Here is a 25,447-nt window from a genome sequence, read left to right on the forward strand (position 1 = left end):
ATGTCACCATCAGTGGTTCTAAAAATGCTGTACGCATCAAATATGACTTAAAAGACATTTTACTTTGTAATTTATGCCTTGAAATTGAGGCTCTGTCTCTTTCTGAAGCTCCGCCTTCAGGAAGTCACCACAACACTGATCTTCTATTAACCCTTTACCGACATTTTTACCAGCATTTCACTGAGACGCAGCTCCTATAATGAGCTCAGCAGATGTGCAGTTTCGCCAGATGTTTGCTAATTGCTGCTGGCTAGTCTGAAGGAGCTGAATGAAGGCTCCTCTGGAAGCTCTGGAGATTGGAAACTGCAGCTCTGAGGAGGAGCTTCGTCCTTGAAAGCAAAGCTCGGTTCACCCAGGTGTTGGATGGTTGCCATGGACACTAAAGGATTCCTCAAACATGCATGAAAGAATCAAAGTAGCACCGCAGGTATGGTTTTGATGAGGGAATAACGTCATAACATGATGTAAAAAAAGTCAGTTTTACATGGTACCAAATAAGCCGCTGCTGGCCCTGTCCCCAACTCAACATTTACACTTTTCTGTGAAAATGGCTGCAGACAGATGCAGAACTATTCAATTGTATTTTTATTTTTTTTTGAAAAGCAGAAGTGGAGCCTCCTACAAAACTAACCAGAGTGCAGCAAGTGGTTTGTGGATGCTGAGCAGCCATTGTACAGTGCATGCTGTGGTAAAACCAGCTGACCTAATGTGCTGGAACTCAGCTCGGGTTGCTAGGTAAGGGTCAGAATTCTGCTGGGGTTGCTAGGTAACGAGCAGTGTTACTTTCCGGAGGTTTTTGAAACTGCTCATTTTCCAGACACTAAAAAACATTAACTTATTGCCAAAACCGGCTTGGTGGTTTTTTGAAGTTTTGTGCTGACAGACGTGCTAATCGATTACTGAATTGACTGAAGATTGATCACCTATAATTCTGCATGGAGAAAACAGAGGAAAAATACATGCTGCCTTTTCCCTCTGTTTATAAAAACATTTAAACTAAAATGTTAATATTGTTATTTAAATTTGAAATCATTATTTTAATTCAGCTTTATGGTCACTTTATATTTGTGTTTCTTCAGCATCAAAAAACATTTATTTGCATTTTTATCAGACTCCTCACACACACAAGGACTTTTTTTATTTTTTTACTCATCCCTATACTGCTGGAGCAGCTGAAAACTCTTCCAGTGATTTACTCTACAATGACTGCTTACTTATAATAACAGGAAAACCATGTTAAACTCTGCATCTGCCTACAAGAAACAACCCAAACCAAACTGATTAGGAGAAATTACCAGCTTCAGAGCCACGAGAAAGTGCAACTCTTGTGTTTAAACATCTCAGAATGAAGAAATCATTTCGCTTTGTTTTTTGAATGTAACATTTAAAAACCGACCAACAGAAGCGGGTGAATATGATAATCCTAATCCTGTTATATTAATCCCAAATTATGCTAATGCTGATATCTGATTAAGTTTAAGTGCCATGTTTTGTATTCGTGTGTTTTCAGTTTGTGTTTTTAGCAACATAAGGGCTTGAGAATCCAAATAAATCAAACTATTCATCCAGGTTTTTCAAAACCAGTAGCCTAAAAACCGGACAAAAAAACTGCACTTTTAATGTTCCTATTCAAAATATATCTTTAAATCTGTCACAGTGTAACACTACAAGCCTTTCTTTTAACAGTGAAACATATAGGAAAATACATTAACTCCACCCTGGCTGCCTCAAATGTCATTCTCTCATTTGGAAAATGGAAAAAAGGAGAAATCATGCGAAGCATAACAAGGGAAATTTCCATTATTTTCCTTCCCCTGTGATGATAAACATATGTCAGACCCACGTGGATCACAGAGCTGCACTTCACAGAGGCACAAGAAGAAAAAGAAAAGCAGTGAAATGTGATTTATGCTGCAACCTTTGAAGATACCTGATGAGTCCAGTGGAGTCTAATAATAGAGGCTGTTTGGCAGTAAATGGGCGGTATTGACAGTAATAAGTAGGACACCCACCGCTGTGCTCTGCTGTATGTTTATACTGTATTTCTGCCAGAATAATAAACATTCATGTGGGGTAGGTGGTGGGTGTTTTCAGTGAGCTGCAGTCAGATTCATGTCAACAGAGATTATATAGGAACTCTATAGGAGGCTTGCTTAAACATGTATATCTGGGTGCAGCTCTGCAGAGTTCTGACATCTGTGTTCAAAAAATACCAGTCCAAGCACCGCTCAAAAAAACTCTGAGGGGTTAAAGAATGTGACGTATGAAAACACGTAGTGCAACTACAAATGTAGTCATCACTTTTCAATCAATATCAGCATTGTTAGTGCAAAAGTTGAATTTTGCTTAGATTGCAAGATTGTCAAGAATAGTCCACATTAACACATTGCAAAAGCACAAAACTTTACCAAATATGTTTTGTAAGAGTGTAGTAAAAAAAACTTAGTACACTTGAAATAGGACGAAGTAATTTTTCAACTTGTTTTAAGTCAATAATTCCTTAAAAAATGTCATAAGTGAAATAATTTGCCAGTGGAATGTGCTCTTTTTCTTCTATATTAAGGACGATTATGCAAAATTCAGCTGCTTCTGACAAAATGCCCCAAAAAAACACCCAGGTTTTTTAGCAACAAGCTAATGTTTTTGGGTATCAAAAACCTTCTGAATGTAACTTCACAAACTAGCAGCGCTCCACCCGATACTAAAGGTAAATGTAATTTTATTTATATAGCACGTTTTCAGCAACAAGGTAATACAAAGTGTTTTTACAGAAATTAAAAGGAAATTTATGTCCTAAGCAACACAAGTTCACCTCCTGCTCATCTGGTACAATGGCTGCTGGAAAAGACCATTGTTTTGTTGTTAACTTACCATCAAGAAACCACTCGATGCATTTTTGTTAGTTGTGCAGGAGGCTCCACTTCTGCTTTCCAAAGACGTGTCTGTTGGCAGCCATTTTCATTTGTGAGAGTTAACATCAAGTTTGGTTAAGAATAAGAATAATTTTGTGCAAAAAATGTACTGAACTTATTCTTTAATCATATTTTTTTTTGTGATTTATATTTGAGGAAGGTGCTATATATAAATAAAACTCACTTTTTAACTCACTTTATAAAAACTGGGCAAGCAGCTTGTACAGCATTTAATGTTTTGGGTCCCTTACGTATCAAAATACTTTAAGATCAAATTCAAGCGACTTGTTAAATATCTTTCATCCCCAAGCCACGATTCATATTCAGGCTATTCAAGATGCAGCAATATTTATGCATCATAAATTAAATTAACTTGCAGACACACGCACATCGACACACTTTTATTGCTGATTGTTTTCATCAGCGGAGTCAGCAGACCGGAACAACTGGGCCGTCTGCGGCAACATGAGCAGCACTAACTGGAGCAACAACCTGACATTTCCACCGTGCCGCCACAGGATCTTTGACTTGACCTACACACCGTTTGCTTCATCGCTTTGCCCCCGCCCCACGCAAAACCTCTCCTGGTAATGAAAGGTGGCAGCCAGCAGGGCCCTGGCACCGCTGCAGCACAACATGCAGTCAAAGCACAAACACACAAATGACAAAGTCTCTACACACACATTCAACACAAATTAATCTCAAAGGAATCTGCTGACTCAGCTAAAGTAAGGACAAACTCATTTTTGCCTGTGAAACACAAAGTCAAATTGAGATAATAAAAAAATTAAAAAAAAACAATAAGGAGAGTCAGAAAAGAGGCAGGAGTCAGTCGGAGTAAATTTGTGCATTAGTGTCAGCCCAGCTGCAGCACATGGGTGTGCACGTGTGTATGTGTGTGTGTGTGCATGCGTGTGCGTGTGTGTGTGTGTGTGTGTGTGTGTGTGTGTGTGTGTGTGTGTGTGTGTGTGTGTGTGTGTGTGTGTGTGTGTGTGTGTGTGTGTTTGAGATCTAAATGGGTCTTTTGGCCTGTATGTGGGAAGCCAGGCATCCTGTCATCATCCTGTCAAATGTCACCAATACAGAGAGTTGGGTTCATGCTCGTATGGAGCATCAAACATGCAAACAAGCAGCAAAATCATGGACACATAACCCTAAAGCTCCACTTTCATTCTAAACTGTTTGGATTTATTCAAACTCTTTCGGCATTTAATTTGAAACGATCTATAATTAGTTGTAACCATACTTCATTTAAGAAAAGTTTACAGAACGAATGTGTTACATTACAGAAAATGTTTAACTGTCCACAGAAACGGCTTTTGGAAAATCAATGGTGTTCACACTGAAAAATAACTGTAAACTTGTTATTAGTGATTACAGAGGAGAATTTTGACATTTAGTACTACACTGCAAAAACACAAAATCCTACCAAGTATTTTTTGTAGTAATTTTTCAGTAAGTCAGTAAATTAGTAATTCCTTAACATTGATTTAAAAGCACCAGCTCCTTTGGCAGATTATTCCACTTGTAATAAGATATTTTTTCCCAGCCTGCCATGCCACCACAGAAGGCAAAAAGTGTAATAGATTTATAATTTTTACATTATTTTAGGTTAATAAGAAAATCACAACATATTTAGACCAAAATGTAAGCAGGATGATGTAGAGTGCACACTGTACATAAAAAAAATTACATTTCCCTCAAAAAAGTGAGAGAAATTCAGAAATTAATCTAAAAAGAAAAATCTATTTGCAGTTTTGCAAAATAACCCAAAAAACCACCTCATCTTAGCGGAAAAAGGTTTTATCAAAATTGTTGTTTCCCTGGAGTACATCTATTTTCACATTTACAAATTGTCCAATTTTATGGTCAATAGAAACGCAGCAAATATTCTGATCACAATTTTACAATTGCGGTGTTCTAGTTAAATAAGAAATGCAATTAAAATCATGCATAATAAGTTTGTAAGTTTGCACAGTCATGCGTCTACCAGTTCCTGTCATTTTCTTTGTCATTTCTACCAGTAGTAAAATCCGGTTGTTCATCATGTGACTCGTACGATGCATTTCTATTGCAGAGAAATAATCCCATTCAACATGGCCAAAAAAAAACAACCTTTTGTCAAAAAAAAAAAATTTTTTTTTTAAATTGGCATGTTTCTATTAAGCAAATTTATTTGTCAAATGTCAAATTCTGCACTTATATGTTCAATGCAAAAGCAGCTCCTAAATTGTTTTCAAGAAATTTGTATTCACACCATAGTTATGCATCTTTTGGTCAGTAAATCTAATTAAAATGGAAAAATGGAATTTGGGAAAAAGAAAACATAATTTTGTAAAAACCTTCTGAGTAGTTCAAGTGCAGTAGTAGTTTTGCTTTATCATCTGTGCATGACTATAACATGTGAAAGTCCCAGTTCAGGCATCATGACCTGGTTTGAGATCAAACACAAAGAGTTAAAGTGAGACAGAGGAGACAGCAGCAGCCAAACAACAGTCTCACTCCAGAAAATGGGCTGACAAACAAGGAGACCAAGGAGACGTCACTGCGGGCGCAGCTCGGAGGTGTGTGCATGTGTGTCCTGAAGACCTACTTTACTTTCCGTCAAAGGTGAAACACTTTGGATCTGAGAAAATTCACAGAGAGGAGATATAATAAACCATGTCATTATGTAATTTCTAATGCCGTCTGTGAAATTAGCCAGTGCTAACTGAGCTTTTACAGCTCGTTTAGGGCCCATTAACCGAAAGGCGGAGTTACATGTGAGCACATTATGTTCGACACGTTTTAATGTTCCCCAGAAATTAATTACGCAGCAGCTAACACTTCCAACAAGCCTGGATTTGAAGTTATCTGTCATGTTTTAACCTCTACTTTACTCAACACAGGAGACGGCGGTAAATATTTTATGAATGGGGACGAGGGTGAAAGAAAGGACAACAAATGTCTGCGAGCAAAACTGCAGCCTGAAACCTGATGGTGCAAAATCCAACTATCATCCCTCTGATGTTGGTGAATATTAGCAGATTATTGCTAATCATATTGAATATTGCCTCTCTGTGCTCAGACAACGCTGATGGCCTGAATATTTCATATTTCCTGCGCTACCTGAGCGAAAGTGACATTCAGCTGCAGCAGCCGTTGCTCTATTGTGGGACAGTCAGTAAAGGTTGTAACACTGCCGCAATAAAATGTAACGTCAGCCTCAGGCTTTAATGGCAATTACCCCCAACCGTGGCAACAATAAGCCATTTATATCTTTTTCCCCTTTCAGTGACAAAATGTGACACAGTGGAGAGAGAGCAGCGCAAAATGAAACATATAAGATACAGTAGATTGAACCTGCAGAAGATGATTGAAGGTCTGTGGGGGAAAAGAAAAAAAGAATTGTGGCTTCCATCTTTTCGCAGAAAGTCAGAATTCTGAGAAAATGTCAAAATTCTGAGGGAAAAATGTCAGAATTCTGAGATAAAATTCAGAATTCTGAGAAAAAGTGAAAATTGAAAATAAAAAAATATATATAGCAATATTCTGAGAAAAATGTCAGAAGTCTGAGACAAAAGAGTCAGAATTTTGAGAATAAATTTCAGAATTCCGAAAAAGTCAGAATTTCAAGAAAATAAAATCTGTACTTTATTTTCTCATAAATTACAAGGAACCTCTAAAGAGGTTAGAATCTGACCTGCACCATTCTTGTGGCTCCAAAGTATGGAGCAATTTGAGTTTAAGTTTTATAAGGTAGTATCTTTTGTTTGTCCTAATTAAAGGCCTTTCAGAACTCAAATAACTAATGATATAATATGACTTGATAATCCCTTCAAGCGAGCTAAAGAAACATAACATTTGTAGCCTTGTATTCAGACAAGGAGCTACGGTAAATTCAATCAGAACAGACTCTACATGCTGCAGCTCTATGCTCCAGGCAAACATTCAATCCAGGCGTGTAAAACTGTACAAGAACACACAGTTACATCTATTTTTTGATCGACCCAAAAAATAAACAGATTAGCTAAAAAATGCAGAAAGTGTCAAGTTTTGTATCCGATTAATCATAATAGTTGATAGAATAACCAATAACTAAATAATCATTGGCTGTGGTCATAAAAGTATCAGCAAAATGTTTCTGTTCACCTTTTTTACATTTGAACAACATTACACATGTAAAGTTAGTCAGAAGTCGGTTTATTTATTCTTCGTTTTGTCCTGACATTTATTGGCAGCTCCTTTTCTGTCTTGCCTCTATCTGCGGGATCAGCGCTGTGCGTTTTTAGACAAACTTGATTCTAGACGAATGTCCTTATGTTTACTCACTGTGAAAATTACTTTTTATTCACAACAAATCCTCCTTTCAGAGAAGCTGGAAGCTGATATCGTAGATCGTTCAGTAATGAGAAACAAATTGAAAATGCAAACTGAACAAATTGCTGGTTTTGATCAGTTTGCATTTTCAATTATTTCAGGTAATTCTTTACTCTGATCCATTATTCATGTATCAGGGTGCAGGAATGCTACACAACTTGGTTATAATCTCTTTACATACACCCACTTAAGTTTTCTATTAACATTTTCACAACTCATCCTCCCACCGCATCTAGTCCAAACACTTGCATGCATTTGTTCAACTTTTTACATTTCAAAAAATCATCCCTAAATGTTTTCAGTTCAGATGTTGCAGATGTAAACTGTTAAATATTCAGCGGCTCCAACACGCGATGCGAGCGTTTTGTTAAGCAGCAATAAAACCTGAGGAGATGCCACACCCAAAATCTGCCTAACAATAAACACTTGCCTGCCCACAGGCATGAAATGGACCTTAAAAACATAAACAGCAGCTTTCACTTTTCAGTTCAGTTGCATTTATTTAACAATTTAAAGAAAAAGTTTAATCTGAGGCTAAAGTTGCTGTTATTCTTTATGATGCAGATGCCATAAAACCAACACTTTCTTCTTCAGTGATTGCACTTTGGATCGGCTCGAATGCATCAAAACACACAGAGAGGTAATGCTGCCGTACGGTGAAGAGAAAATTCTCTTTAAATTAGTTTCGTATCAAAACTGCTGCTGCGGGTCGCTTTCACACTGCGCTGAGTCAAAAGTACCAAACCGTCTGAAAAGCATGTTCCCCAGAACCAAACAGCTTTCAACTTCTATGCACCACAAATCTGAAACAAACCTCCAGAAAACTGCAAAACAGCTGAAACACAGAGTTCCCTTAAATCCAATCTAGAAACCCACTTGGTTAGAGTTGCCATGAATCATAATAAATGGAGGATGAACCAACATTTTCCACATCTACTGATGATTTTTATGGTTGAAGTCAACAAAATGTAATGTTTGTCACTGGTTTCTCAAATGGTGAATGTTTTTTAACATAATTTGGTGTTTTTATGATGTAAAGCACTCTGAAGTGCTTTGTTGCAGAGATTTTCTGCACAAATAATTGATTAAATTGGTTTGAAACAAAGATGTGATGTTATGTCAGCACTGATGTGTTCACAAAGAACAATGCAGATATCCTTTCTTTCAAAAAAAAAAAACAACACACATATATATATGTATATATATACTTTACAGTGTTGAAAGCTTTACGTAAGAGCAGCCGTGGGAAGGAGAAACTTAACTTAACCTTCTGTGTGGTCGGCTCAGGAACATGCAGCACTGCAGAGAGCAAAAGGTCAGACCAGTCATGAAGTGAGAAAAGATGCTGCGGCATTGAGTGCAATTTTCACTTCGACCAAACCATGAGAGTTCCCCACTTCATGGCTCTGCTTTCCTCCCGACTCCAAACCCAGCGGCTGAAAGCTGCGCTGCTGCACAGAGGTGTGTGTCTGTGTTTAACCACACAACGCACGCAGAAATTTTAAGATTCACCCCACAGCGCCCACACTTGCTCTGCTTAACTCTCCCATCTGGCATACATATGCAAGCTTCTGTTGAGAAGCACTGCTTCTGTCAGAAAGCCACGCTCAGCTGAATCTAAAAGCAGCGTGATGCACAGGAATCGACGAGGAAACGAGCATGAAAGACAACGAAAACAGCTCTTACCTGAAACAAGGAGGTCGGGGCGTCACACAGGAAGGTCGAGCATAAAAATGAAAAAGAAAATTGCACGTTAGTGACCAGAGATTTAAAGAAACACCATTTTTAATTTGCTTCAATATGCTTCAGTCAGATGAGGCTAAAATAAAACCGATATGCAAAGCAGAAGACCAAGACTGAACATGCATAAACTATTACAAATATGCAATGGCAGCATCATGCTCTGTCATTCTTCAGTCAAAAATCTGATCAGAGTTGATTGGAATAAACACAGATCAATACTTCTAGAATACATGTTTTGAAACTCAGAGATGCATGTTTTTTCAGAAACATCAGAAATTTTCTTTGTGAATCTCTAAATGTCTGTTGTAGCAATTTTGGACTTTTCAAACTATGAAAATTTATAACTTTTTTAACAAAAAACTTCCTAAATTGCTCTTAAAATTAGTTTTTTCTAGCTAATTTCTAACCTTTCAAACTCAGATATTTCCTTGAATTTTACTAGAAAATTCTTGATATTAAGATAAAAAAAATTCTGATTTGATCTGATTTTTGTTGCAATTTACTTTAAAACTGAAATTTCTTACTTTTTCTAGAAATGTTCTGAGATTAATCTTGAAATTCCTGAGTTTTTCATCTACTAAATTTTCAACGTCTCAAAAAATTTTTAATTTCTAAATTTTTCTAATGAATCCTGCAGATTTTGAGATTGATTTAACTTCTTAAATTCAGAAATTTTCTTGATTTTTCTACCAAATTCTTGAGACTGAGCTCAAAATTTCTGAGTTTTTCTATAAAATGTTCAACTTTAACTCTGAAAACTGTTTTTTCTGAGATTATTCTCAAAATTTCTGATATTTTTCTAGCAAATTTTTGATTTTTCAATCGGAATTTTTTATTTTATTTTACTAGAAAACGTTTATCTACAGCAGAGTTAATACACCATCAATATTAATACTAAATCGGTGCATCGCTACCAATTCAGCAAGGCTGAACACAAAAGCATGCAATAAAATAAAGAAGGTCATTTTCTTTTTATTTCATTATTATTACGCTACTTTGTGTCATTTTATGTCAAAATCACAATAAAATACATTGGAGTTTGTGGCTGTAATGTGGCAAAATGTGCAGGACACTTTGTACCCGCTTCAAAACATCTAATTAACTCGAAATCCATTACATCAATCTGTTTTACTTCTATGTCATTGAAGAATTCCATTCAAAGAGAAATTATATTGCATATTATGACACATATTAAAGGTACTTTGGATTGTAATGACGTGGGAACAAGCATATCATAAAAAACAACATAAAATGAACTGCAACAGCCTTGAGGACTTCCTGATGTTTGCACAGTAACATCCTGAACATATGCAAGAAGAAAGCGTGAGAAACCGAGCTCAAATAAGGTGTCTTTTGGCTCATAACCAGCTAAAATCTGCAGAGGAACCACCCATTATGTTTATAGTCCATTTCTGCCTGCAGGGAGCCTGAGCTGAAATATCCTGCCAACTGCTGCCCACCCACTTCAGCTTCCTCCATTCAATCTGCAACGCTGTTTACACGGTGACGTAAAACCAATAAAAGGCCTTTTTCACAGCATGCAAATTCAAAATATAATGAAGAAGTCACATCTATGTCAGCTGAGAAATATGTGGTTCTTTCAGGCTTAGAGGAAGAAGTGACTACTTGTTGAATTGGATAGCACCTAGAAGATAACAAGCAACTTAACATCACCACAAGTAATAAACAACAAAAAGATGACCCAATATAAGCAAACTGGTTACGAAGAGAGGAAATCGGGCTTAAGGCCTCATTTCCTGCCTCCGGGCTTTGATGGAACCTAAAGGGTTACAAACTGAAGTTTATGAAAAGTTGTAAAAACCCTAAAACTTTGAAAGCCAAACTGTTAGATGTTCAAAGCCGAACAGCTTGGGAAGCGGAAACGCGCCAACTTCAAAAACCGCAAAAGAACAGAGTTAGAGTTAAAGGCTCTAATTTGGCAGAGGTTGGCAGCAATGTTTCTAATAGGCGAGCAGCAGCACCAGAACAGCAGCTGGCGTGACACGGAAATTAATGCAAAAAAACAAAATGTTCTGCAAACAATGTGTAAAAACACAGGGGCCAAGTGCAGATTTGGTTTTTCTTCGGTTAAGAGTGCAAAATGTGTGCTGACTGAAACTGATCTGAACGCATTTCAGCGCCAGTTTCATCATTTAGAGGAAAACTCACAAACTTTAACCAATGTAGAAGTTCAAGAAAAAACAAATACTTGTGATGAGAAGGTAGCGACAAAGGCTTTGACAGAACCTTCTTAAAGAAATCATGTGATAGAAACATCAATATCTACAAAAAATACATCTGACAGAATAATCAATATTTAATAGGTAGGATTCATAACCGCACAGCACTCTGGGAAACGTAGGTAGAGGAACAACTTTAGCCACTCAGCTAAGCTAGACTAACGCACTAATTATCTGGCTGCCTCGCAACTCGTTCTTTCTTTGGTTACCTACCAACAACCTGTTGAGTAACTTGCGCAGCAGCAGTTTAAGGTTTCGCCTCATAACAGCTTAAAAATATAAAACAATGCCGTGGAGAACAACTGAGGATGAAGCAGGAGAGGTTCGGCAGTGTTTCAGATATTTCAAACAAAAACCAGCAGTTATCAATATCGACTCTTATGAAGCAATTATATCACGATATGTTTTTGCCGTTATAATCGGTCACACGTTCAACACATGTCTGGATTAAGTTAAGCGTTTAAAAATGAAAATATTGTATTTTTGTTGAGTTTCTAGTGCAGATATCTTAGTACACATGAAAAAAATACTAAAATAACTTGCAACTAACCTTTGATCAAGTTTTAAGAGTTTTTTTATGCAAATAATTCCATAATATTGATTTTTTTTAAAAAGTACTAGAACCACCGGCAAATTATGTCACTTGTAACATGGGAAAAATGTCTTGTTATAACTTAAATAATCTGCCAGAGGAACTCGTACTTTTTCATCAATATTAAGGAATTATTTACTCAAAACAAGCTATCAATCCTGACCGTAAGGTTAATTTTGGAGAGTTTTAAACATCATTAATTGGAATTAATTGGGATGAAGATACATCAACATTCTTGTCATTATCAGAAATTTATCACGATAAATGGTAAACTGTAGAATAAATGCAATTTCTCAATTACATTTATTTATCTTTTAATCTAGATATAAGTGGAAAATCATAATTACCAAAAATAAAAGCTTAAAAATATTCCTGTGTGTAATTAATGAATTTGCAGATAAACAAGATTATGAATATTAAATTATCGTCTCGCACCATCCAAATCCTGATGACATTGTCCTTGACTGTTTATTTCACCCAAAGTCATTCTGACCAAGCCGGAGTGTTTTCCTTTCAGCTGCTGCTTTCTGTGCAGCTCTATTGTTTCTGACAGCAGCAATCTGGAGATCAGATTAGGAGACGTTCTGTGTATCAGCCAGCAATCTTTTAAAGAGCTTAGGAGAGGGTCCGACCCGTCTCCAGCAGCGCGCCGGGTCAGGGAAGAACCCGCTTCACGTCTCCCACTATCTGCAGCGAGGTAATCCTGTTGTCTGCAGAGAATTACAGTCGAAGCCAAACACCCAGAAACGAGAGAGGAAAACACAAAGTCACTCATTCACTGGATTTGATTGGCTGATTTTTTCTGTCCATTTATGCAGAAATTACAAAAGTATTAGAAATAGAAAAATATTCGAGTAAAACTAAAAGTACAGGTTCAACTGTTTTACTCAGGTAAAAGTAAAAGAGTACAAGTTTTGAAATGTACTCAAGTACAAAGAAATAAAAGTTATTTTCACCTTCAAGAAATCAAAATGACTTTCGCCAAGTCAACAATACTTAAGACGTTCTTGTCATAAAAAATACATTGTTTTTCTTTTTCTTTGTGTTGGTATAGACATTTTTAAAAATGCTAATGAAGCATTTTTATCAGCATGTTTCAAACTAATTGTCATTCAGAATACTTTAACACTTTTCTTATGAGCAGTGGACTTTTTTCCATCATTATTTTTTTATCATGGAATGCAAAAATATAAGGAGTAGAAAGAACAGATATTTCTCTGAAAATGTAGGGAGTAAAAGGACAATATCCTCAGAAAGACAAATACTCAAGTAATATAAAAATACCTGAAAAATATACTTAAGTACAGCAACAAAGTATTTTCACTTTTTTTACTTGGCAACTCTGCATCTCTGTTATAGTTTAAAAAGGGATGCTAACTAATTAGCTTCAAAATTAAGAATAGTAGTAAGAATTGAAAGTTAATTCAAAATAAATTAGAGTTAAAATGATTTACTGGATTAATCACGATGATTTGAAATGATCGCTAACTAATTTAGTAATTGATTTATCATTAACCGGAGTACACCGATTCTAAAATAGGTTATTTATTGAAAAACAATAAGAGATTCTTCTCTTCGCTTCTGGAGGAGCTGCGCCTTGAAGGCGGGGCTTCAAGACTGTCACAAGCACGCCTCAACGAATCAGTTAAACTTTCAGGTATGGTTTTGATTAGGGGACAACATGACGTAAAGCTCAAAATAGTAAATTCCACACAATACTGGCTCTTTAAGAGAAGCCAAAATGTAAACGGAAACTTTAAGGCTGAGCTAATTTAGCTATCTGATGCTAAGGATCCTTGGTTTGACTTTGCCCTCGGCAGGGTCACTCAACCGTGACGTGACGAACAAAGAGGACAGGGATGCACCTCATCGCTACAGACCAATCCAGAGCACATCATCACTGCGACAGCGAGAGAAAATCACCAAGACGCCTCAATTAATCCCCAAGTAAAACAAAACAAAGCTATAAAACATTCCTGCAAATTGACTGAACATCAACAGGAATAAAGGGACAGACAGAGAGATGGGTTAAAAAAGGAAAGAGGAAGAGGAGGGTGGGCCATACACTGCAAAAAAAATAAATAAATACAGTTCAATAAAATCTTAAAGTATTTTTGGTTTAGTTTCTATTGCAAATATCAAAAATGATAAAAACCTTCAGGATGTAACATCACAAATCAGCAGGCACTGACCTTTGACCCAGCCGTTACCTTGGCAACCCCAGCCAACCGAAAACAAGCTCATATGTCTTGCTTAGTTTTATTCTTATAACAACACAAAACTAAATTTTCAACTTTTCAAATTCAGAAATATTTTTAAATTTTCAAGAAAATTTCTCAGATTAATCTCAAAATTCTTCCTTATCAAACTCTCAGCTTTTCAAACTCAGAATTTTTCTTGTTTTCTGTTTTTTGGCAGAAATTTACTCCTTTTCTTCTATCTAATACTCAACAACCAACATTCAATTCAAATTAGATATTCCAAATGTAATGTAAAATGAATAGACTTAGACTGAATAGATCTGCCCTGATGGACCGGGCACATTTTCACTGATACCAGATCTAGAATTTCGTCCAACATTGGGATTGATACAGATATTAATATGCGATTAGTGCATCTCTAGTGTTATTTTAAGTGTGATAACATTTTTACACTAGAATCTGAACAAAAAAAAAACACATTTGGTAAGATGTTGTGCGTTTGCAGTGTACTGGTTTGAGCCTGAAGTCTTTGAGGCCCAAAGCATCTTTTACAAGCTGAAACCATGTCAGATCACATCATAGTTGCTGCCAGCTGCTTCCCCACCCTCCACACTTCTGGACCAACAAACAAACAAAAAAAAAAAAAGTCTGCACACACTCGTGAAGAAACGCACAAAAACCTTGAGAAATGCCTTTGTGGGATGATTTCTTAACCCTTAGATCATCTTTTCCTTTATTCTGGAGCCCCTGTGGGTCCAATTTCACGGCAGCAGCTTACAAAGGCCACACAGGGACACGCACAGCACTAATCGTGGATGGATACGAGGACATTCAGTAGCCGCCTGAACCGTTTGTGTGATACTGAGAGTGACAGACAAGCCCCCACCCCGGAGGATTTTTCTCCCCGGTTTTTCCTTCCTCCCAACAAGATCCAACTCCTCTGTCTCTCTCTCCCTCCATCAGTCCGCCTGACCCATTTCAGCTTGAGCGGTTCAGCATTTTCCCTCCATTAACAAGCACACAACTTTCCTGAGGATGAGCGCATTAGAAGAGCTGCATCCTTGGATGACTGTCTGGGGATGGCTACAGCCACAGCAGCAGCATGCATGAGAGATGATGACGCCTTGACCCGAACACAAAGCCGTGACTTTCTGGAATTAAACCAGGACGTTTTCTAGCTTTAAAAAAAACTGTGACAGGAAATATAGTGGTATTATACCAAAAAGGATGGCTGGTTTTAAAATCAAAAGTGACAATTTTAAATTATTGGCAAAATCCATTTGTGTGGGTTTTCTGAAGTTCTTTGGCTGTTTTTGGAGATGCAAAAAGAAGCAAAATTAGAATTTTAGATTTAAATGATATTTTGACATTTCTAAGTTCGCTCTATAAATTTTTTTACTTTAATCTTAAACTTTCTGACTCTTTTCTTGCATATTTTAGACATTTTACACTCAGAATATCCAAAGTATTTTATAGAAAACTTCTGAGTTTTTTCTTGACTTTTTAAACTCAGGAGTTTCCATGTTTATTCAACAAAATTTCTCAAATAACTCTAAAAATTAGCCTTTTCTCACAAAATTTTAAACTTTTTGAATTTAGACATTTCCAGGATTGTCCTAGAAAATTTCTAAGTTTCATTTTAAAATTTCTTAGTCTCTTCTCACAAATTTTAAACTTTTCAAACTCATAAATTTCTCAATTTGTTCTCAATTTTGGTTTCATCTCAAAATCTGAGCCTTTTCGAACTTGGAAATGTCAAAGTTTGTTCTAGAAAATTTCTAGAACAAACTTTCTACAAAATTTCTAACTCAAAGTTTCTGTGTTTTCTGATGAAAATTTACTCCTTTCTTTTCTTTCCACAATGCCTCCAACTATTCCGAAAAAACCTTCAGATTAAAATTCATGGTGGATACTGCACTGAATTCCCTCACGTTGTTACGTAACCACTAAACACAAACTCCACGTTGACATGACCACAAAGGAAAACTCAATTTCCTTCTAGGATGCAAAGCATAAACAGAATTTAATTTGTTATCTCTGACCCGCCACAGCGAGGCAAAACGTCTGATGAGCTCTCCGGTTTAAAGGAAACGCTGCTCCGCGTTAAACGCTCCTCTGCGGTTGGGGACCATCCGCCCGCCGCTGGTCGCCACCCCGAGGCGGCTCCTCAGAAACCATTCAGCTGGCAGCGGTTGGCAGATGCGTGCCAGGATTTTAAATCAGAGGAGCGCCTCTCTTCTTTGCAGGTTGCATGAATTTATTTGGACAAAAATAATAGAGTGATAGATTGCTTAGTACACTAAGGAGGCAGCTGAGGATGCTCTTTCTCCTCTTCCTCGCTCATTCAGTCTCTTTGCACTGACTGGGATAATTGGCTTCACTGGAAAAGAGCAAAGCGTTCCTTCAGGGCTTCAGAGGAGAGAATCCAACTTTCCCTCATACACTAATTGTCTCTACTTGACGTCAAAATGAAGGGCACTAATCTACGACAAAGCAACTGTAGAATTTCAGCCAAATATTTTAATATTTCAAGATTAATCTCAGAAATTTCCTAGAAAAAACATGGACACTTTTTAGTTTGAAAAGTTGAACATTTACAAGAAAAAAATCAGAGGTTATGAGATTAATCTCAAAATTTTAACAAAAAAAGAACTGAGTTTGAAATGGCAAAGAATTGCTAAAATTAAAAAAAAAAGATATTTTCAGATTAATCTCAGAAATGTTCTGGGAAAAATAAGAAGAAATTTCTGAGTATGAAAAGTTGATCATTTATGACTTTTGAAACTCAGAAAATTTCAGATACTTCAAAGAAATTTTCTACCAAAACAAGAAACATTTTTATTCTTGTCTCAATATATTGAAAAATATTTTTCAGTTTTTTTACTTTTCAATCTGATGTTTTGAGAATAATTTTTGAAATTTTCTAGAAAAAACACTTGATTTAGAAAATGTTCCACTTTTGGGAGATTTTGGATTTTGACCATTTTCAACTTTTCAAACTCAAAAATCACCATGATATTTTCATTTCAAAACTGAGTTTTTTGGCAGAAATATACAAATTTACTCCTTTTTCTTTTAGCTACTATGACCCAAAGATACAACATTGTTGTAATGCAACAGAAGTATTGCACTGGTTGACCAACTGGATCCAGAGTCAGCCACTGGTTGTATTTATGGCAGCTCCCACTGGAAGAGCGCTGCTATGAGTATCATCATTTACACGGGCCCTGGGGTGGCACAGATCCAATAAGAGGAAATAAAAAGTGACAGAAGCTAATCTCCAGTTACCCAACCCTGTGAGGAAACTAATAACAGTTGTATATTGTCCGATCAAATATGTATGATCTCACAGAAACCCAGATTTATCATTGTTCACCTCAGGTAACCTCAGGATATGAACGCCACTTTGGAGGAACTTTGTCTCTTTGCTTCTAACCAAATAAGTGTGAAAAATTTATGACCTCAGTTCCTGGTGACGTCTGATATTTATGAAAATACTTTTTACACATGTCGTAAACAGAATTGTTTTAATCGACTGTGTAGTTTTGTTTTCAGAAAACACCAGAATACACTTCAGAAAAAGGCTCACTGCGCTAAATTGGTTTAGTTGGGACAATTGTGTGTCATTGAACCAGTACAAATCAGTATGTTTACTTTTACTTGAGTAATTTTATTATGAAGCATCCACAGGGCAATGTTACTGCCATAATTTAAGAGCACCCATTTTCAGTTTGAAAATTTAAGTCTTTATTCTCCAAACTTCTGCTGTCTTTCTCATATTCTCTGTGCTCTCTCAAACCTTTCTCCTGTCACCCAAAACTTCCCTGCTTGAATCAAATCCACACTCGCAAATCTCTGTTCGCTTGCAAATTCTTTTCTGCTCGCTCAAGAAACAAAACGTTCTGTCGCCTGGCAACCACTCAGCCAATAGAATGAAAGAGCTATGCTGGGTGCGTTTGTTTCCTTCTCCTGGCTCTCCGTGTGTAGAAACTGTTGATAGTAGCAACCTGCGCCCCCTACTGGATGTAAAGAGAAACAATGACATCAACTGTTACAACTCAGAGAGAAGAATTTTACCAACACAGTCTGTGATGAATCGCTTTGCATTAACTTACTTCTCATTATTTTGTCTTTATTCTCGTAATATTAAGATTTTATTCTCACATTATTACGACTTTAGTCTTTTACGAGTTTATCATTGTAATATTATGACTTTGTTCTCAAAAAGTTATGACTGTTCTCATATTTCAAATTTATTCTCATAATATTCCGAGATTTTATTCTCGCCCGAGTTTATTCTGCAACAAATATTTTATTTGCATAATTTTATGACTTTATTCTAGTTTTATTTTTGGCTTTGTTCTCGTATGGCTACTCTTCCAATATTAGAATATTTTGCTTGTTTTGTCTTGTTTTTCTTAAGATTAAAAATTAAATTGCAAGGCATTCCTCTAGACTTCTTTAATCCAAGATCTTCTAACTCCATTGTCCTCAGATTAAAGGGTATTAAAAGAACGTCACAGATTACATAAAGACACAAAACTTTATACTTTCAACAAGCCATCGTTTTAAGCTCCAAGTGTTTTCAATCAACTCGACTCCGCTTACAAGAATATTTTGCGCGTTTTTGGTCTCACACCTAAAACTGAAGCTTCAGATCGATGTCTTTTCCTAAATTACCCTACTAGTAATTTAGGAGGCAATTAAAAGGTTTTTGGTAAACCAGGGCACACAAATAAAACTGTGTCATGGTTTTGACTCCCTGAAAACTTGAGTTGTTCAGAAACCATCAGGAATGGAAACATTTACAGTAGAAAAGTCCCTAAGTGGGAAGAGACCAAAACAGGTAGTCGGATCATCTGAATAATCCACTTCGGTTGGTAATTTGTGCTCAACAGGAGGTCCCTGGATAGATTTGAACTCGATGGCCCAATCTGGAACTGGTCCAGACAGCTACTGGCTTTTTCCCAGCACCGCTCCTGCTTAACTGGCTCAGATCCAGTGGACTCTAGAGGCGCATGACCTGAGCAGTGGAGGGTTTAGGTTTGGAGCCAAAACACCAACAGAAGCCGCTAGAGGCTAGCTAAAAGTGCTGCTCACTACTTTTAATCTGTTGGAAACCTGAGCCAGGATAGGCTTATAGGAAAACAAGCCAACTTGGCACCAATGGCAGACCTTAAATGCTCGGAGTTAAGAGGCAGCCAAATGGAAATTCATTCAGTGATTTCTTATCTGCAGCTGCAGAGTTTCAAGCTGTGCAGCCGACAGATAAGAAAACAACTTTACTCCAGAAGATGGAGTATTTGGGCAAAGCTGAGAAAATAAAAACATTTTGCAAAAATAAAGTCACAGTATTACGAGAAGTCACTTGTATGAGAATAACTATCATTCTCATAATTCATAAATCATCATTCATGACAATAAAGCATGACTTTATTCTGATTTATGACTTTTTTCTCATACAGCTGTTCTCATCCGACTTTATTCTCATGATTGCGACAAATTGTACGACTGTTTTGTCGTACGATTTTATCCTCATAATGTCTTGTAAAAACAATTTTATTTTCCTAGTATCATTTTAATCCCATATTAATAACTATTTTCACAACATTTTAACTTCATTGACAAAATGACTCAACATTCTCATAACGTTATGACAACATTTTCATTTTATAACTTTATTCTCATTTTGCAACTTTATTCCTGTACTTTGTTCTCGTAATGCTACAGCTTCTTGTATTACTTATTCCTCCATCTTATGATGAAAGATATCGCCAGCTTCCTGAAATAGTGACCTGAATCATCTTTTGTCAAAAAATAGTGACATTTCAGACGTAGCTGCTGAAAAATCCTCGCTTTGTTTCATCCAATCCTGATATTAAATTTTCCAGAGTTTGACATAAAAATGCCTCATAAGTTGAATTTCCAGCTTGTAGACCTTGTTTGAATGGAGTCGGTTGATAAAGCAGCTGCTTGATAAAAATGTCACAAAGCGCATCATGAACAGCTGAGGAGCGCGACTCAAATCAAATCTAATCAGCATCGGTTTCTTTTTCTCCTCCTCCTGAGAGCTTCATGCCTGCAGGTTCACACACAGTAATTGTGTGATCAACACGAGGATTGATTGGGATGAAGAAGTTGATGTGCTTCTCTATTATGTCCAGATTCAGTTTTACTTCTTATTTGTGATTTTAAATAATATTCCTACACTTGTTTTTGTCACTTTGTTACAAAATATTGTGGTTTATCATTTATTTTATAGGAAATGTTTCTACTGTGGTTTGTCTTTAAGGATAGAAACACAAAAATAAAGGAAATTCAGAGGCAACCAAAACAATAACAATTAAAGTCAAAAAATGCAAATATTTATTTTCTTTATTTGACTCAATCAGACCTGAAAAAGTTTAAGAAAACAAGAAACTTGTTTTCTTAAACAAGTTAAGAAATGTTAAGAAAATTTTCTGTCAAAATTTGACAAAAATTTTGACAGATCAAAATTTTTCTGTCAATTTTGATCAAACTTATTTTATTATACCAATGATGTAATTATACATTTGTCAGTTGAAATGTGTATTTAAATAAACTTTGTCTTGACACTTTAGTCAATTTTGATGCTATAGCACAAATATTTAATGATTTTAACCAGAACTATAACGTTTTTTTTTTGCTGCTGATTTAAAACAAACAACAAAAAAATTTTGCTTTTCATAAAAGTAGCAAAATTTTCCAAGACACATTTCAAGAATTCAAACTACAATCAGGATTAAAAGAAATTATAAAACAATACAAAATTTAGACATTTGAGTAGGTCACAAAGAGATCTATATAAAAAAGAAAAGTTTTTTACATTTGTGTTTAGAAAATGAAAACTCAAAACAAAAATAGAAATATTCACCAACTAAAAAGTCAGGAACATTTCAGTGACAAAATGCTTATTGTGTATATTTTTTACACTCTGGCAGCAGCTGTGCAGCCTCCAAACTAGAAATCATTTTGGATTACAAAAACGAGCTCGTTACAATCTTACTAATTAGAAAAACTTTGTAGAGAAAAAGCAGAGAGGCCGTTTGAAAACCAGGAATCTTTGCCAGTAGTTTCACTAATCACGAGTCGTTTAGGATTATTCCAGCTTGAAATCTAACGACCAGCCAACAATCGCAAGTAAAAACCCGAGAGCAAAGCAGATGTTTTTTATTCCTAATGTGATGGAGCTCAAGATTCATAATGCAAACACACACACACACCTAAACTCAGGCCTTTCTACTTCCCCCATGCATCCCTGGTCATGGTCTTTGTCTGCTGTTTCCATGGAAACATCCCACCTCACGCCGCAGTATATCGATGAAACGCTCTGAAAAGCATAGAAAACAGCAGAGAGAGCTATTTCTGCTCATTAGGCACTCGGTGGCGGCGTCAGACAGCAGCCGTTCGGAGGCTTAATATCGCTTTCCACACGGCCTGGTCGCTCCCACAACGAGCGCCTCGTTCAGCGCCACTCTGTTCTCCCTGCAAGCAGCCCAGACGAATCCAAACACAGAAAACATGCAAGGCAGATGGAAAAAGACAGGCGGAAATGTTTTTACTGGTGCCCAAGTGACGCACGTGCTGGTCATGTGGTTGGAGGTGTTGCTGCTGCTGCTGCTGCAGCTGCTGCAGCAGGTGGCGAGTCGGGCGCCAGGGACCACCAAGAACCCCAGAGCAAGATCATAGTGTTACATAAAAGTTTCAATAAAATTCATCCTCGGCTAATTTAGCAGTTTCTCTTAATGTAAAAATGTGACAGAAGTATCATTTATGATGCTAAAGTAAAGTAATTGTTAGGAAATCTACTTTAACAAACACATCATTACATTATGACAGCGTATTAGGGTCGTTGTAGATAGAAATAAAACATGGAGTGAATTTCCACCCAAAAATCTCAGAAATTTTTCAGAAAAAAAAGACAAGAAAATTTATGACTTTGAAATTTTGAAAATTTGCTAGAAAAACTCAAACTTTTATATTTTTCTCCAAAAAGATTCTAGAAAAAACATGAACAGTTTGAGTGTAATCTAGAAAAAACTAGAAATGATCTAAATTTGAAAAGTTGAACATTTTCAGCTTTTGTATGTAATTTATCTCAACATTTCTGAGATAAGTGTCAACATTTCTGGGTTTTGTTTGTTAAAAACCAAAATATAAACAAAGTGTGCAGGGTGAGGAGGTGAAAGCACAGAGGAAACTAAAATCCTCTCGTCTTAATTGACCTCCAGTCATAATACAATAAAGCTAGAAGCGCCACATGGGATCCTCAATGATGGTCATCATTCTGAGCCGTTAGTCAGAGTCGATATATCTTTATTAGGAGTGAATTGCTACTTTATTCAGGTTTTCTTCAATTCATTACACAGCAGGGAGCCATTTTCCTTAAACAGCTGGCACTGCACATGTGACACAGTTCAAACATGAACACAAGTTTGGCATGGTGCCACCACAGAAACACACACACAAACTAAACGTAAGGACACGCTCCACATGAGCCAAACAGTGATGCAATTATATTAAACCCATGACGTAAAATAAGAGTCTTTATTTCCATGAAAAATGTCCCCAAAACCTCTAATGGAAGGCTGCGGGTGACGTGGAGAGGAGGGAGCCACATGAAGGGAATCAAACAGCTTTTGGTTCCACATGGGCTATTTTTCCATTTCCAGACATGGAGCCGAACATCTGGCATCCAACACCCTCGTCCTGCACCACCCTCTCCTCCACCCCCTCGTCGTCCTCTTCCTCCTCCTCCTCCTCCTCCTCCAATTAGCCAACGTTGGCGCTCCCGCACCTCCAACTCCCTTCACCAACACGTTGCTGTGAAGGACATCGTTATTCACCATTTGCTGAATTTCAGCGCCTAAAGAGGAAAGTTTAGTCTCAAAGGTTCGATCCACGGGTTCTTTGGAAACCGTTTTTCACAGGAAAACGTTTAAAGGTTGCTGAGATTCATCACATCTAAAGCTTTAAAAGGGATGAACACAAATTAGAGCCGCGCCAGGAAAATGAAAAATATCAAATTAAGAGAATAAAGTCATGACATTACAAGAATAAAGTCGAACAAATACAAGAAGTTGTGGTATTTGCATAGTATGACTATTCTCAAAATACTACAAAGTTATTGTCGCAAGACTTTATGCTCAATATTTCAACTTTTTGTCACATAATATAACTTAATTCTTGTTATATTATAGATTTCAATTTCTTCTCATGCATCTCTTCTCATAATATTGACTTTATTCTCATTATTTCTCCTTTATTCTCGCAATATTATGACTTATTTTGTGTTGTTTTTTACTCCATCATAGTTCGCCATGACAGTGATTACAGCAAAAAGTGATTCAAGATGACTGGCTTTTTCAAAATTAAGCAAATATGGGATCATTTTCTTCTTACTTTTTGATTTTTTCAGTTTTCTGCAAAGCCTTCCTCCGTGCGTCAGTTTGAGAAGGTCACACGCTTACATAACCGTCTTCAGAAAACAAAAAGGAAGTGGGCGATTCTTCCAGGGACGCGGGCCATGCCTTACACGGAGGCCTGGGGCGGCCGTGGCCCGGCTCAGCGACTCCTGCCAGGAAAGCTTCAATCCAGGATAACAAGTCGTATAAATAGACGTGCTGGCGGTGAAGCATCGGAGGGAGAGGAAGAGACGAGAGAGCATCAGGTGTTCGGCCCACAGAATAAACACGGCCACGCGTCTCTGTCCCGAAAGAGCCGAGAGTCAAACGCAGGACAGAGAAAACTTCGCTTATGTCCAAACACGAGCCCTAAAACCCAAAGCAGTGCTTTGCTTGGCAGCCGCCGCGGTGCAGCGAGCCCTGAAGCAAACAGCAGACTTATTTGGTTGTTCTGGTACCAGCATGATGGCCAACACAAGCAATAACACAACACAAGTTAAGAGTTTAGAAACACACACTGAAACCAAACTGTTTCACTGAAATAGATCATTTTTAAAGGCAGTTGAGCATCAGGATTCAGAAAGAAAAGATCTGTAGAGTAAATATAGGCCTGCGGTTTGACCTCCAGCAAAGAAAAACCCAACAGAAACACAGATGGGAGAGGCACCGAGGAGGCAACAGGAGGTCTGACAACGTCAAACTACAACAATTCACACCTTTAGATGAAGGAGATCTGTAGGTACTGCTCAGCCCGCTTTAATCCAACTCCAGTTCATTTGTCTAGAAAGTCCAGTTCGGTTGGGAAAGTGTGAAAACATAATCAAACTGATGGAGATAAAAAAAATTTAACTCTAAAAACCTCGATCTGGTCTCGGTTTGAATGCATATGTGAACACCAAACAGACTATGGACTGCTCCAAAAGCAAAAAATAAAACTGCAGCACAGGGCATTCTGGGTAAATACAACCAAAACAAATGGCTAACGCCGCCAGGAGGAATGACTTGTAGAAAATAGAGAAATCCTACAACTGCTAAATTTGACTCTACTCCATTTTTGCTTACATTATGTGAAGGAGAAAGCAGCGCTCAGTGTCTTTTTCTGTTTCTTATTGTTTCTTTCAGTGGTTTTTGTTGCAGCGCACCTGCAGGCGAGAAGAACAACTTTTTACAATTTTTTGAATGATTAGACATAATGCAATGTGAAAGCGAACCGCACCAGATAAAAATTAAACAAATGCTGCAACGTTGCTCCCTAATCGAATCTACCAGACTATCCGATGTGAAAACAATTTGAGCAATTAGACATACAAAAATGTATTTGCTTAACAGGAAACATGATGTCAGTGACAAGACGTAAATATATTTCGCAAAAATGCAATGAAAACACATATGATTAACAACCGGAAGCTACTACTGCAGGAAACGACAAAGACACTGATATCATATATAGGCCTACTTAAAATACACTATTTTGCAGTTGTGTTGTTTTTTTTAGTAAGTAAGAAACATGGCCAAAATCAATATTAAGAATTAGTTTGTTCATGCACCATCATCCTTTTACCACGTCCGCTCATCTTCTTCTTCATTTCCAGCAGTGGTAACATCCAGTTGTTCATTATGTGACTCATGTGATGCGAAAAAAAGTGTTTCAGAACCACATCATCCTTCAAGTTGGTGTGCTTTCTTTAAGCAAATTGTTTTCATAATTCCAATGTTTCCAAATATCTGGTCAATGGAAATGCAACCAATGTTAATCTCAGTCCTACTAGCAAAGAAAATTGATGCAAAACCCTGTCAGGCTTGATTATGTAGATCATGAAAAAATTTGCAAAAAAATTATTTTTCCCTAAATACTTCAAAACAATTCAGCTGAACCAATTTTCTTCCTTTTCCAACTCAATCTGTGACATGTTTTTGTTCTCCAGAACATCTGTGAGAACGGTTTCCTTCTATGGAGAGGTAAAGAAAACTTCTT

Source organism: Poeciliopsis prolifica, unplaced genomic scaffold (genome assembly GCF_027474105.1).
Source record: "Poeciliopsis prolifica strain line A6 unplaced genomic scaffold, Auburn_PproV2 SCAFFOLD011, whole genome shotgun sequence".
Taxonomy (NCBI): domain Eukaryota; kingdom Metazoa; phylum Chordata; class Actinopteri; order Cyprinodontiformes; family Poeciliidae; genus Poeciliopsis; species Poeciliopsis prolifica.